The following is a 13,822-nucleotide window of genomic DNA, read 5'->3' as shown; positions in this document are numbered from 1 at the left end:
ATTCCCAGGGGTTGTTCAAAGTTTCAATGATTCACACACATCCGTGGGTGGGCAACTGCTGTTGGTGCATGGCGGGCCAATTGTGTCACTGTTTCTCTGTGTCATGATAGATCTCAATTGAGCGGCGGCGGCCGGCCTAAGGGCTGGCGCGCAATAGCGCTCGCCGCCACATGGCCCACCCTCAGGGAGCCAGCAGGCAGGAAGCTAGCCAGACATAAGGCTGGCGCTCCCCACCCGCAGCTCCCTGTGCACTGGAAGCCCTCCTTCCGGGAAACCCCGAGGCCGGGAGTGAGTCGTCAGTCCAAAGACCGGCGCTCCCTGCCCGAGGCTCCCCGAGCGCTAGGGGCCCACCCTCAGGGAGCCAGCAGGCAGGAAGCTAGCCAGCCAGAAGGCTGGTGCTCCCCACCCACAGCTCCCTGTGCGCCGGAAGCCCTCCTTCCGGGAAACCCCGAGGCCAGGAGTGAGTCGCCGGTCCAACGACCCAAAAAACCGGCGCTCCCCGCCCGAGGCTCCCCGAGCGCTAGGGGCCCACCCTCAGGGAGCCAGCAGGCAGGAAGCTAGCCAGCCAGAAGGCTGGCACTCCCCACCCGCAGCTCCCTGAGCCCTGGCTTTTTGTTTAGATCTAGAATTTTGCTAGCACCACCACAGGACAGAATCTGTAGTCTGCATCACAGTCCTTACCCTGGCTGAAAGGAACTCATTCAAGGATTCTCAGTGGACTCCTGAAATCATGAACAGTACTGAACCACATATATTTGGGTGTCCCCCTTACCCACAGCTTTGCTTTCTAAAGTTTCAGTTACCCATGGTCAGCTACTGTTTAACAATATTAAATAGAAAATTCCAAAAATAAATAATTCACAAATTTTAAACTGTGGCCCATTCTCAGAAATGTGATCAAAGCTCTCATTATCTACCCCATCCTGCCCGTGGTGTGAGTCAGCACCTTGTGCAGCCTTATATACTACCCACCCATCTATCACCCATGTATCAATTAGTAGTCGTCTTGGCTATCAGACCAACTGTATGAGCATCACAGTGCTTATGCTCAAGTCACCCTTATTTTAGTTAATAATGGCCCCAAAGAGCAAGAGAAGTGGCATTGGAAATTCAGATCTGCCGAACAGAAGCCACAAAGTGCTCCTTTTAAGTGAAAAGGTGAAGAATTAATTTAATTCTTGAATTAAAAAGAAAAAAGAAAAAATTGTTACTAAAATTTACAGTAAGTTACTATTGCTAGTTTCTTTCTATGCCTAATCTATAAATTAAACTTTACAATATTTTATATAAGTATAGGAAAAAAATATATATATATATGATTTGGTGCAAGCTTTCCTTTTTTTTATTTTAAAGAGTAAAAGAAGGATAACATAATAATAGGAAGGGCTTACCAAATTACAGACAAAGTGGTAGGAAATTATCAATGGTTAATGTTTTACATACTGTTATCTACAAGATAGCTTCTCAGGAAAACAAATAGACAAATAATAGTGAGTTACAGACAAAAGAGGTAGGAGATTATCAATTGTTGTTGTACTATACTTTGGTATCTTCAAAGTGGCTTCTAAAGAAAATAAATAGTAGCTTTCAGGCATGCACTAGGTGTCTTAGATTGTATGCCCCAAGGACGAGGCAAGTTGCTATCTAATGCTTCATCCTGCTGGAATTACCCACAAGACTGAAACACTGAGGGACAAGCCAGAGAGAAGAGAACAAACCAGCACAAAGCAACTGAGACATTCTCCTCAAAATAAACCAGCAAATCAACATTCCAAAATATAAGGGAGAAAGCAAATTCAGAAAAAGATACCAACAAATAAATCAGAACATGGATTTGCTTCAGATAAAAGTAAGTTTATAAACTAGTTTTTGACAGTACTTCAAAGTTACTAGGAACTGCTCAGAGGCTTTTAAATAGCATTCATTAAAAGTAAAATCAAATACTTTTAAACAGGTAGAATGAATAACAAATACTACAATGAAACATCAAGTAGCTATGAACAATTTGGAAACATTAGAAAAGTTTGGTTGTTGAATTTTTTAAATAGTCACTAGAACAGAAAAATTTTATATAGAAACTAGTCAAGGAGAACATTATTGAACTGGCAGACAATCCTGGGAAATTCACCCAAGACAGAAAATACAGAGACACAGAAATCAAAATATGTATTTGAAAAAGCAGTTATGAGACCTCAAGTCTTCTTCGAGATATTCCTACATCTACCTAATAAGGACTATAGAGCACGGGGTAGGAAAAAGAAAAGCCCTATTTGAAAGGATACTAAATGAGAAATTTCCAGAGTTGAAAAAAAGGATCTCAGAATGCACTATGAGTATCAAGCAGGATAAAGAAAAACAAGTCTACACTTACACAAATTGTAGCCGGGTGTGGTGGCACTCCGGAGGCTGAGGCAGGAGGATCGCTGCAAATTCAAAACCAGCATGGGCTACAATGTGAGCTCAAGGTCAGCCTGAACTGCATAGTGATACCCTGTCTCAAAAAGACAAAACAAGACAAAACAAAAACTTACACAAATTGTGACAAAACTGTACAACCTGTATTCCAGGATAAAAACAAAATTTTGAGCCAAGGATGGAGCTCAGTGGTAAAGCACTTTCTTAGGACACACGAGGCCCTGGGTTCCATCCCCAGTACTACAATAAAAAGAAAAAGAAAGAAAACATTAAAAACTATCAAAGAGAAAAATATTGTTAATGTAGCAGAAAATGCCCCCCTCCCTGCAGCTAGTATACTTCAGTTTCTGTTAGTTGCCCAAGTAACAGTTCCTGTTCCAGTTCCTGTTACTCCTGTTTCCCAGAAATGTCTGGTCACTGTGATGCATAGCTGGTCAATATGATGCACACTGTATGACCAATCCCCAATTGACAAGCCCTTCTCCCTCTGTGCTTCCTGCTTGCTTATCCCAGAAAAGCCCTAGACTACCAGAGATCAGGGCTTGATATTTTGGGAATGATCCTGATCAGTGCCCATGACATAAATAAATCTGCCTCCAAATCCTAGGTGTGCTTTTGGTGTTTCTGTTTGCTGTACCAGTAATATAGCAACAATAAGACAAATAGGAAATTTCCACTGGCATGAAAAACAAAGACAATGAACTGTTTTCAAAAGGGCTGAGAGTAAAAACTGTGTTTAGAATTTTATGCCAATCATTCATAAATGATAATAAAAAGATGTTATGGTTCATGTCTAGATGGCCCCTCAAAGCCTCATGCAGTCATGCTGGGGGGATGTTTTCAGAGGTGGCTGAATCTAGAGTGTGTGATGCTGGGATTAAGGATGTGTGATCAGTTCTCTGATTGGTTTGGCACCACCCTAATCCCAGCACCATAGATAAAGTGTAAAACAGGCAAGAGGATGTTGTTAAGCTTTGGTTATTGCTTTTGCTGTCTTCTGCCCACCATGAACTGCTCTCCTCTGCAAAGGTACTTACTTTGGAGCCAATCAATTGTGAACTGAAACGTCTACAAACTATGTCAGGTATTTTGTCTCAGCAATGAGAGAAAAGTAACTAGCACAAAAGGTTTTTCATAACAAAAAGACTAAGAGGGCTCATCACCTACAGACTTTCACTGGAGTAATGGCTTAGTCAAAGCACCTGTGATCTGTTCTACCCAGCCAGGTGAGATGTACAGACACGAACATGAGTGTCTAAAGGAAGATGTCAGTCATCCTCACAGGTTCCTAAAGCCAGGAGGCAAGGGACACCATGCAGGTCCCACGGGAAGTATCAAGCCAACCAGGGAGCCGAGGGAGAGAGGGAGAGATGTCAGTAAGGCCTTCACTGTGGTTTCCGATGACAGGGAGAGAAGCAGCTGCGGGATGAGCTAGTTTGAATCATTTCAGAAGGCTTTGAAGAACCACAAGGCATACAGATTGTCTGAGTCATCTGGTGCCCTGCCATGAGGATCAGAAAAGGTGACTGTGGGTGTGGACTTTGGATCAGGTGGTCAGTGTGGGAAGGGAGCTGTTTGATATCTCTACAAATGGGCCAGTCTTTCAGGACAGTCCCTGTGTTGGTTACTTTTCTCACATTGCTGAGACAAAATACTCAGCGCCCAAAATTAAGGAAGGAAAGGTTTATTTAGTTCACATTTTGTGGAGGTTTCAGTCCATACTCAACTGGCTTCAAGGCAGGGTAAAACATGGCACAGGGGCAGCAGTTCAACACAGCAGAAGACAACAAAAGCAACAAGAGCAAAAGCGGGGTACGAGCAAGCCTCTTTTCCTCGCTTATATTGTAAGCAGGTTCTCCCCCTCCCAGGGCAGGTGTAGCACTCACACCATCTCCATGCCCTCCTTTTGCACAGGATGAGGATGTTTACAAAGAGAGGACCCTGGCTTCCCACTGAGTCACTTAGTTAAACTTCTAAACTTCTCAAGTTGATACAGTGTAGCAACCGTAATAGTCCCTCTAGGGCCAGCAAGACACAGATGTCACAGCAACAGAAACACAAAAAATAAAAACACAAGGTTCCACTTCAGTCCAAAGCAACATGGACTGAAAGGGAAGTTGTTGGATTCAAAATACAATGCTATACACAGGGAAGAATAAAACAGGTCATTCAACTTAATTTACAATAAAAATAGAAATATAGTCAATATACAATAATTTATGTGTTTAACAATGTTGTTTTTAGATAAGGAGACTACAATGGGAGTTATTAAGTGGGTAGTTAATATTTGCAGTTACTTTTTAAAGAAGGAGTTTAGAAATATTAAATAATCTGAGTCTTTTTAATAAAACCATACCCTTAAGAATGCATACTAAAAAGGTTATTAATATTTATAGCTTCTAAGCCAGAAGAGAATAAATTGGGTTACAAGAAAATGTAAAACTTTCATTCAACAAAAGATAAGATAAATAAAATGGAAAGATAAGCTAGTTTGGAAAGGATGCTTGTAAAGCATATAACTGTCAAGAATCAGATACCAGAATTTATAAACAAATCTTAGAAGTCAGTGTGAAAAATAACAGTTTCAGCTGTATTTGTTATGCTTTATTGTTTTAAAATATGTAAGGAGTATAGGGCAAGACAACAGGATTTGATCAAGATTTGTGTTTGATGGATAATACTGATGTGTGTGTTCTTACAGCCTCTTTGCTTCTGGGTATTTCAAGGGTTTTATAATTTTTTCAAGAGCTACAAAACGGATCAAATATAGACCCATTCAATTCCCAAGTCTTTATCTCAAACACCACCCTGGAAAGCAAATCCTCACTGTCCTCTCCCCATGGTGGGCTGGGCTGTGACCAGCAGGCAGCGATGGCAGAGGAAGGGCACTCAAGGTCTGTGCCTGCGTGCTGCAGGGAGTCCCTTTCTTTCCATGGTGGCAGGTGTGTCCTCCAGCTGGCCTCGCTCTGGGCATGCAGTCCCTTTTGGAAGTATCCCCTGGAGTCCCCCATATAGCAGCCAGCAAAGGAGTCGCCGGCAGCTGGCTGGACTCACAGGGGGTGAAAGAAGGACTCTTGTCATTTGTGCAACGGAAGCCCCATTTTCCGAATTCTCAGGGCTTCCTTCTCACTCCCACCATTTGGCTAAAGACATCAATATGAGGAAACTCAGTCCAGCACATACTGAAAGAAAACAGATAAACTAGAGAAGCGTCCAAGTGATGGATGTTTCAGATTCCACAGAGTGGGTTTTTTCAGAGAATTTAAATATCAGAGCCACAAAACATAGAAGTTGCTCCTTAAGAATGACTTGGGAACAAAAAAGAATGACTTCAGAGTCCCAATCTAAAGCCAAAAATCATGTTCCTAAATCAACATGCAAGGGGTTGAAGGGAGGGCAGGGGCATGGGGAAGAATAAATAAATAAAACTGAAATATTATTCTTTTTTTTTTTTTTTTGGTACCAGGAATCGAACTCATGACCTCAGGCTTGCCAGGCAAGCACTTATGCCGCTGAGCTATATCTGCGGCCCCTAAAGTGAAATATTATTAAAAAATAAATCAGCATACAACCTGTAACTCTTCACCAGCCACAAAGAATTTACCACTTGAGAAAAAAGCATTTTCTTCAAAGAAAAAAGTTAATCTCCAAAGGTGACACACTGTGTGCATCTATTTCTATAACATCCTCAAAGTGACAAGCCCATCTGAACGGAAAAGAAATGAATGGCTGTTAGGGTCAGTGACAATGGGTGGAGGCTATTTAGGTAGCAGGAGGGAAGTAGTTGTGGTGGTGGGACACTTGGGTACTGTGTGCGGTGATAGTTATACTGGCTACACATGACACTGTGCATAAAACTATGCACACATTTTACAAATGCCAGTTAGCTCACTTTTATGTTGTACTACAGTCACATAAAATGCAACCACTAGGGAAAAGTAGATATACTATCTTTGGAACTTATTGTGAATGGATAGTTGTTTTAAAATTAAAATTTAAGACAACATAATCTGTGTATAGTTAAATCTATAGACTAGGGGTTGGCAAGTTCTTAAATGGTTAGAATGTTTCACTGGAACAGAGCCATGCATATTCATCTACATATTGTTTGTGGCTACTTTTACATGATGTCGGCAGAACTACATTGCTGCTGCACAGACTTTCTGGGCTTCAAAGAATAATTATCTTTTAATAATTTCATTAGGGTTCTTATTATTTCACTATTGTGAGCAGTGCTGAGAAGATGTGCATACATATGTGAGAATATCTCTAGAAACACAAATCAAGAAATGGAGACATTCGGATTTTTAACAGATTGTCAAACTGCCCTTCAGAAATGGTGATTCTGGGGAAGAACTTACAGTAGTATAAGAGGGCCCTGCCTTAGGTTGTCCCTCCTGCTGTAGCAGAATATGCCCATCCCAGCCAGTATACTTTAGTTTGTTAGTTGCCAAGGTAATAGTTCTGGTTATAGTTCCTGTTACTTTTTCTTAGAATGAGTTGGTCACTGTGATGCATAGCTGGTCACTGTGATGCACATTGTAAGAACCAATCCCCAACTGACAAGCCATTCTGCCTCTGTACTTCCTGCTTGCTTATCCCATATAAGCCCTAGATCACCAGAGATCAAGGCCTGATATTTTGGGAATGATCCCAGTCAGTGCCTGTTGACATAAAATAAGTCTACCTCCAATACCTGGGTCTCATTTTGGTGTTTTTGCTTGCTGTAGCACTGCCTCTGGCATTTACAAACTCTGGCAAAAACACTGTAAGAGCCACTGCTTGATGTATGAGATCAACCAAAAGCAAACAGAGAATGGTGTGATATGACTGACAAGAAGGGAAGCAAATTCACCCTAAATAGGCAGAAGAAAATAATAAAGATGAGAATAGATGACAGAAAATTTTAAAAAATAGAGAAAATCAGTAAATCCCCAAGTATTTTTTTAAACCAAAAACTTGTTAAACTGCAGTCAGGCTTATAAAATAAAAGATAGAAAGTGCCAAAATTAGGAATGAAAGAAGAGACATTACTACAGAACCTACAGACACTGAGAGATAAGGAACACTATGACCAATGTCATGGTGATAAATCCAAACACTTAGCAAAATGGACAAATTCCTTACACAGCTCTGTTTCAGGGTGCTTAGGCTGTGATGACAAAGTACCACAGACTGAGTAGCTTAGATTACAGAAATTCCTCACAGTTCTGAAGGCTAGAGGTCTGAGTTCCAGCCATTGGCAAGGTCATGCTCCCCAGACGCCTCTCTCCAAGACTTGTTGATGGCTCTTCTCCTTAACTGCCTTTTCTTAGAAAGTTTCTAGTCATTTGGGACCAAGGTTAATCCTAAAGATTTCATTGTAGCTAAACAGTTTAAATGCCCTGTCTCCAAATAAAGTTACATTCTGTAAGCCTGGGCAACTGAGTGACTTAGGATGACTCTATGTGAAAATAAAAAATTAAAAAGGTTGGAGAAGTAGCTCAATGTGAAGGCCTTGAGGCCAATCCTCAGAAGTACTAAGAATACTAATACCAATAATAATAATAATAATACCTTAGAAAATCAATTCTATCAATATGTAAAATGAGTAACATGTCATACCACATGGGTTTATCAGAGGAATGCAAAGTTTACTTAATATTTACCATAACAAGTACACTGAGCACTGTAGAGACAGCGCCAGGGCAAGTGACAGACAGATCGGCACTGGGCTACTCTGCCTCGCTTAGGAAAACAAGTAAACATGGGCAAAGGAGATCCTAAGAAGCCAAGAGGTGAAATGTCATCATATGCATTCTTTGCACAAACTTGCCAAGAGGAGCCCAAGAGGAAGTACCCAGGTGCTCCCATTAACTTCTCAGAGCTTTCTAAGAAGTGCTCAGAGAGATGGAAGACCATGTCTGCTAAAGAGAAAGGAAAATTTGAAGACATGGCAAAAGCAGACAAAGCTTGTTATGCAAGACAAATGAAGACTTACATCCTCTCAAAGGAGAAACAAAGAAGTTCAAGGATCCCAATGCACCCAAGAGGCCTCCTTCAACCTTCTTACTGTTCTGTTCCAAGTAAGACGCAAAATCAAAAGAGAACATCCTGGCCTCTCCATTGCTGATGTCACAAAGAAACAGGGAGAAATGTGGAATAATACTGCATCAGATGACAAGCAGGTATATGAGAAGTCTGCCAAGCTGAGAGAAAGGTACAAAAAGGACACTGCTGCCTACTGAGCTAAAGGAAAACCTGATGCAGCAAAAAAAGGGAGCTGTCAAGGTTAAAAAAATCAAGAAAATGAGGAAGAGGAGGAAGAAGATGAAGATGAAGAAGATGATGGTGATGAATAAATTGGTTCTAGCAGTTTTTTTTCTTGTCTATAAAGCATTTAAACTCCCTGTACACAACTCACTCCTTTGGAAGAAAAAACTGAAATGTAAGGCTGTGTAAGATTTGTTTTTAAACTGGGCAGTGTCTTTTTTTGTGTAGTTAACACACTACCGAATGTGTCTTTAGATAGCCCTGTCCTGGTGATATTTTCAATAGCCACTAACTTTGCCTGGCACAGTATGGGGGCTGTAAATTGGCATGGAAATTTAAAGCACGTTCTTAGTTATATATGGGGATGGTAGTTTTTCATCTTCAGTTGTCTCTGATGCAGCTTATACAAAATAATTGTTGTTCTGTGATCTGAATACTGCTCTGTAATTGCAAAAATAAATTGCGGCTGTTTTGTTGACATTCTGAAAGCTTTTAAGTAAATATGATTTTATGGGTAAAAAATGTTTACCATAACATTCAGCAAAATGAATCAGACACACAAGTTTATTTTTTTATTTTAAAAAATAAAAGAAGGAAAACATATTAACAGACAGACATACATTTATAAAATAGCATAAGAACAATACAAACAAAACAGATTTACAGATTTAATTGTAGGAAATTAACCATGGTTGTTGTATTACTTATTGATATCTTCAAAGTGCTTCCTCAGGAAAATAAAGACATTCAAGATTGATCAAACAAGTAATCATTAACTGTTCCTTTCTGTAGAGCAACAGAAGACAGTAGTACAACTATGTTAGCTATCCTGTATATACATACTTACATACTTATATAATTTCTCCTTCTTTTCCTTCTTTTTTCCCACACCCCAGTTGCCCTTTACTTTTGAGCACTTTCCTTTCATTTTACAATGTCTATCATACTTCCTAGTTTTTATCCACTCTTTCAGGTCTTACACTAGTGAGATAATACAATGCTTATGCATGCAGGTCTGATTTATTTCACTTATGAGTATAGTCTCTAGTTGTAACCATTTACCTATAAAAGCCCTGAGTTTATCTTTCTTTATAGCTGAGTAATATCCCATTATACAAAATTACCACAATTTTTTTATCCAATCCTCAGTGGATGGACATTTGTGTTGCTTCCACAATTTAGCAATTACAAATTGTGCTGCTATGAACATCGGTGCACATATACCACTGTGATATTTTCAGATCTTCTGGGAAAATACCCAGAGGGGAATAGCTGGGTTGACTGGGACCTCTACACCTAGTTTGCTGAGGAATCTCCAAACTGATTTCCACAATGGTTTCACAAGTCTGTGTTCCCACCAGCAGTGGAGAAGAGTTCCTATTTCTCCACAGCCTTGCCAGCATTTGTTATTGGTTGATTTCTTAATGCTAGCCATTCTTACTGAGGTGAGGTGAAATCTCAGTGTTGTTTTAATTTGCATTTCTCAAATGACTAATGATGTTGAACATTTTCTCATGTATTTACTTGCCGTTTGTATTTCTTTATCTGAGAAGTGTTTTTTTATCTCAGCTGCCCATTTTTGGATTGGGTCTTTGAATTTGGGGGACTGGCGTTTTTTAATTCTTCTAGATAGAAGACCTTTGTCAGAGGGACAGTCAGCTAAAATTTTTTCCCAATTTGTAGGTTTTCTTTTTACTCTGCTGGTGATTTCTTCAGATGTGCAGAAACTTTTCAGTAGGATAAGATCCCAGTTGTTGATTCTTTGAAGTATTTCACGTGCAGTTTGGTTTTTGTTCATGAACTCTCTGCGTACCCCTATGTCTTCAAGATTTTTACCTACTTTCTCTTCCAGTAGATTTAGTGTTTCTGTTTTAATATTGAGATCTGTGATCCATTTTGACTTGAGTTTGGTTCATGGTGATAGACTTGGGTCTATTTTCATTCTCTGGCAGGTGGCAAGCCAATTTTTCCAGCACCATTTATTAAAGAGGCAGACACACAAGTTTAAATATCATGTGGTTTCTCTTATATGAGAAACCCAAGTGTAAATAAAGAGGAAAATAAAAAATAATAGGAAGTAGTGAGATATTTTTCAAATGGGAAGGGGAACAAGAGATGGAGGGAAGGGTTGGGGATATAGCTCAGCACTACAAGTGCCTGCCTGGCAAGTACAAGATCCTGAGTTAGATTCTGGTACACACACACACAAAAACAAAAAAAAGAGAGGGAGGGAGGGGAAGGAAAAGGGATGTGGAAGGAAAGGATTGAAAGAAAAAGATGGAAAAAAGAGCTTTTGCTAGTGGGAAGATGACCAAGAGATGAAAGGAGTAGGGAAGGATGGAAGGGATAGGGGACAAGAAAAGAATTAAAATGTGTAATGCACATGTTCCAACTCCCCCCAGAAGTGTAATCCTCATGTACTGCAAACATGTACTAATCAAAAAAGTCAATCATGCAACCAACCACACTAATAAGCAAAAAAACTATATAATCATTTCAGCAGATGGGACAAACCATATATATATATATAAAACTTTATATATATAATTTTATATATATAATTTTATGTATATAATTATATATATAATTTTATACATACCAAACCATATATATATAATTTTTAAAAAGAAACACTTAGAAAATAAGAATTTGGCTCAACTTGAAAAAGAGCAGTCAAAAAAAAAAAAAACGCTAACACCATACATGATCATGATGAAAGACTGAGTGCTTTACCCCTAAGAACAGGCAACTTACTACTCAACATATTTTAGCAACCCTAGCCAGGGCAATAAGGCAAGAAAATCAAATAAAATGCACAAAGATTGCAAAGGAAGACATAAAACTTCATTTGTGGATGTTAGGATGGTCTTCAGAGATAATCCAAAATCTACTGCTTTTTATTTATTTTTTTTTTTAATTTTTTTTAATTTTTTTTTGGTTTTGGTTTTTCTCCGGTACCGGGAACCGAACTCATGACCTTGCGCTTGCCAGGCAGGCGCTTTTGCCACTGAGCTAAATCCCCAGCCCCTCTACTGCTTTTTAAAGCCATTAAAACTAGTAAGCCTAGTTCCAGTGGATACAGATCAACTGCATTTCAATAGCCTAACAATTAGTAATGGAAAATTTTAGAATACCACTTATAATGATTAAAAAATTAAACTATTTACAGACAAATTCAGTTAAAATAAGTGGAGAGAGAGGATGTATTAAATGAAAGGTACTATTTCTCAAGATAAATGTACAGATCCACTATGATATTAATCAAAATCTCAGTAGACTTTTGTTGTGATTTTATAATAAGTCTTGAAAACAGGTAATGTCAGTCTTCTGAGCTCTTTTTTAGAGATGCTTTAGCTATCTCAGTATATTTAGAATCAATTTGTCAATTGTGGAGAATTAACTCTTCACAGCATTAAGCCTGCTAATCTATAATCTTTATTGGACTTTCTTTTTTAACTTCTTTCTCTTTTTTGTTAGTGTACATTTAGATTTTCTTTAATCATCTCAGTATATTTTATATTTTTAGGAGCCTTGCATCTCTTTTCTCATGTGTGATACTATGTCATTGACTATATATACAACGTACCACGTTAATTCATTAAATAAAAGTCCTTAAACAGCTGGTTAGGATCAATCAAGTATCAGTTAGGAAACAATAAATCTTCACCCTCTCCTTTGATCATATACAAAATTACATGAAGTGTGCATATATAGACCTAAAACTAAGACTTAAAACTATAATCCATCTAGAAGAGAAAATAGAAAATTCTGTGACATTAGTTTTATTATTTACGTATTTTGTGCTACTGAGGAGTGAGCCAGAGCCTTGCAGATGCTACACAAGTGCTCCACCACTAAGCAACACTTCCAGCCCTTTATTATTATTTTTTGAATTTGAAACAAGGTCTCTTGCTAAGTTGCCCTAGCCTTCAACTTGCAATCCTCCTGCCTCAGCTTTCCAAGTAGCTAGGATTATAGGCTGTGCTATCACACTCAGTGTGACATTAGTTTTAGAAATTTTTAGTTACCACACTATTGTCTGAATGTTTTGGTTCCCCCAAGTTAGTACATAGAAATACTAATGCCCAGGGTGTGATATAGGAAGGATACTGGTGGTCTGTGGGAGGTGATTAGCTCAGGACTGTGGGGCCCTCACAAGTAGAATCAATACTCGTATTTTTTTTTGGTGGCGGGGGGGACAGGGTCTCATTATGCAGTCCAGGCTGGCCTCGAACTCATGGTTATTCTCCTGCCTCAGCTGCCCAGGTGCTAGGATTACAGGTGTGTGCTACCATGCCTGGCCAGTTGATGCTCTTATAAAGAGGTTTGAGAGGCTCATGAGCCACTTCCACCATGCAGGGACAGTAGCCCCCACCAGACACCACATCTGCCAGCACCTAGGGCTTGGGTTTCCTGGCCTCCAGGGCCTTAGGATGCACACTTTTTATAAGCTGCCTACAGTGTTTTGTTATAGCAGCTCATAAGTGCCAAGCAGACACAAAAAATACTAGCCTTTAATAAATGATAAATTAGACTTTATGAAAAAAATCTTTTTAGAGAAATTAAAAGCAAGCCACAGACTGAAAATCTTTTCAAAACATGTACAGTATCTGATAAAGGCTTGTATACTGATTATAGGAGGAAATCTTATAAATTAGAAAGTAACAAGGACGAACAATTCATTGGTAATGAAACTTCTTTAATTGATGCAGTTGATTTCTATTGTTTTTTTTTTCTTTTTTTCTTTTTTCTTGTAGTTTTTTGAGATAGGTTCTCACTATGTGGTGCAAATTGGCCTTGAACTCAGTGATCCTCCTGCCCCAGCCTCCCAAGTATTGGGGAAGGAGGCGTGACACCATGCCCACCTACAATTTTAAGAAACATACCTTGGGGAAGCCTATTTCCAGCTTCCCCCACGGTTGCAAAGCCACAGCCAGGATACTGGCAATGGTCAGTGCAGAGCACTTATCCTCAGACACTCCCGTGTTTTCCTGGGACTCCTGCTTTGTTCATTACAGAACTGTGTGCTCTCTGTGCCTTCCACACATGTCTTTCAGGAACTGTTTAAAACGAATCTTTGTTCTTTGTTCTACTTTCATGGGAGAATTCCTTGGCCTTAGCTCCAAACCGCTTTTTCATTTCAGCTGTATCTGCT

At 39.4% G+C, this 13,822-nt stretch overlaps 1 pseudogene; it reads left to right on the top strand.

Moving 5' to 3' along the window:
• The first annotated feature begins 8,161 nt into the window (after positions 1 to 8,161).
• Positions 8,162 to 8,756, top strand: LOC102028344 (annotated as a pseudogene).
• The last annotated feature ends 5,066 nt before the right edge of the window (positions 8,757 to 13,822 follow it).

The sequence above is a fragment of the Chinchilla lanigera genome, unplaced genomic scaffold (genome assembly GCF_000276665.1).
Source record: "Chinchilla lanigera isolate Chin_1 unplaced genomic scaffold, ChiLan1.0 scaffold00155, whole genome shotgun sequence".
Classification (NCBI taxonomy): Eukaryota; Metazoa; Chordata; class Mammalia; order Rodentia; family Chinchillidae; genus Chinchilla; species Chinchilla lanigera.
This window is presented reverse-complemented; position numbering and strand designations above follow the sequence as displayed.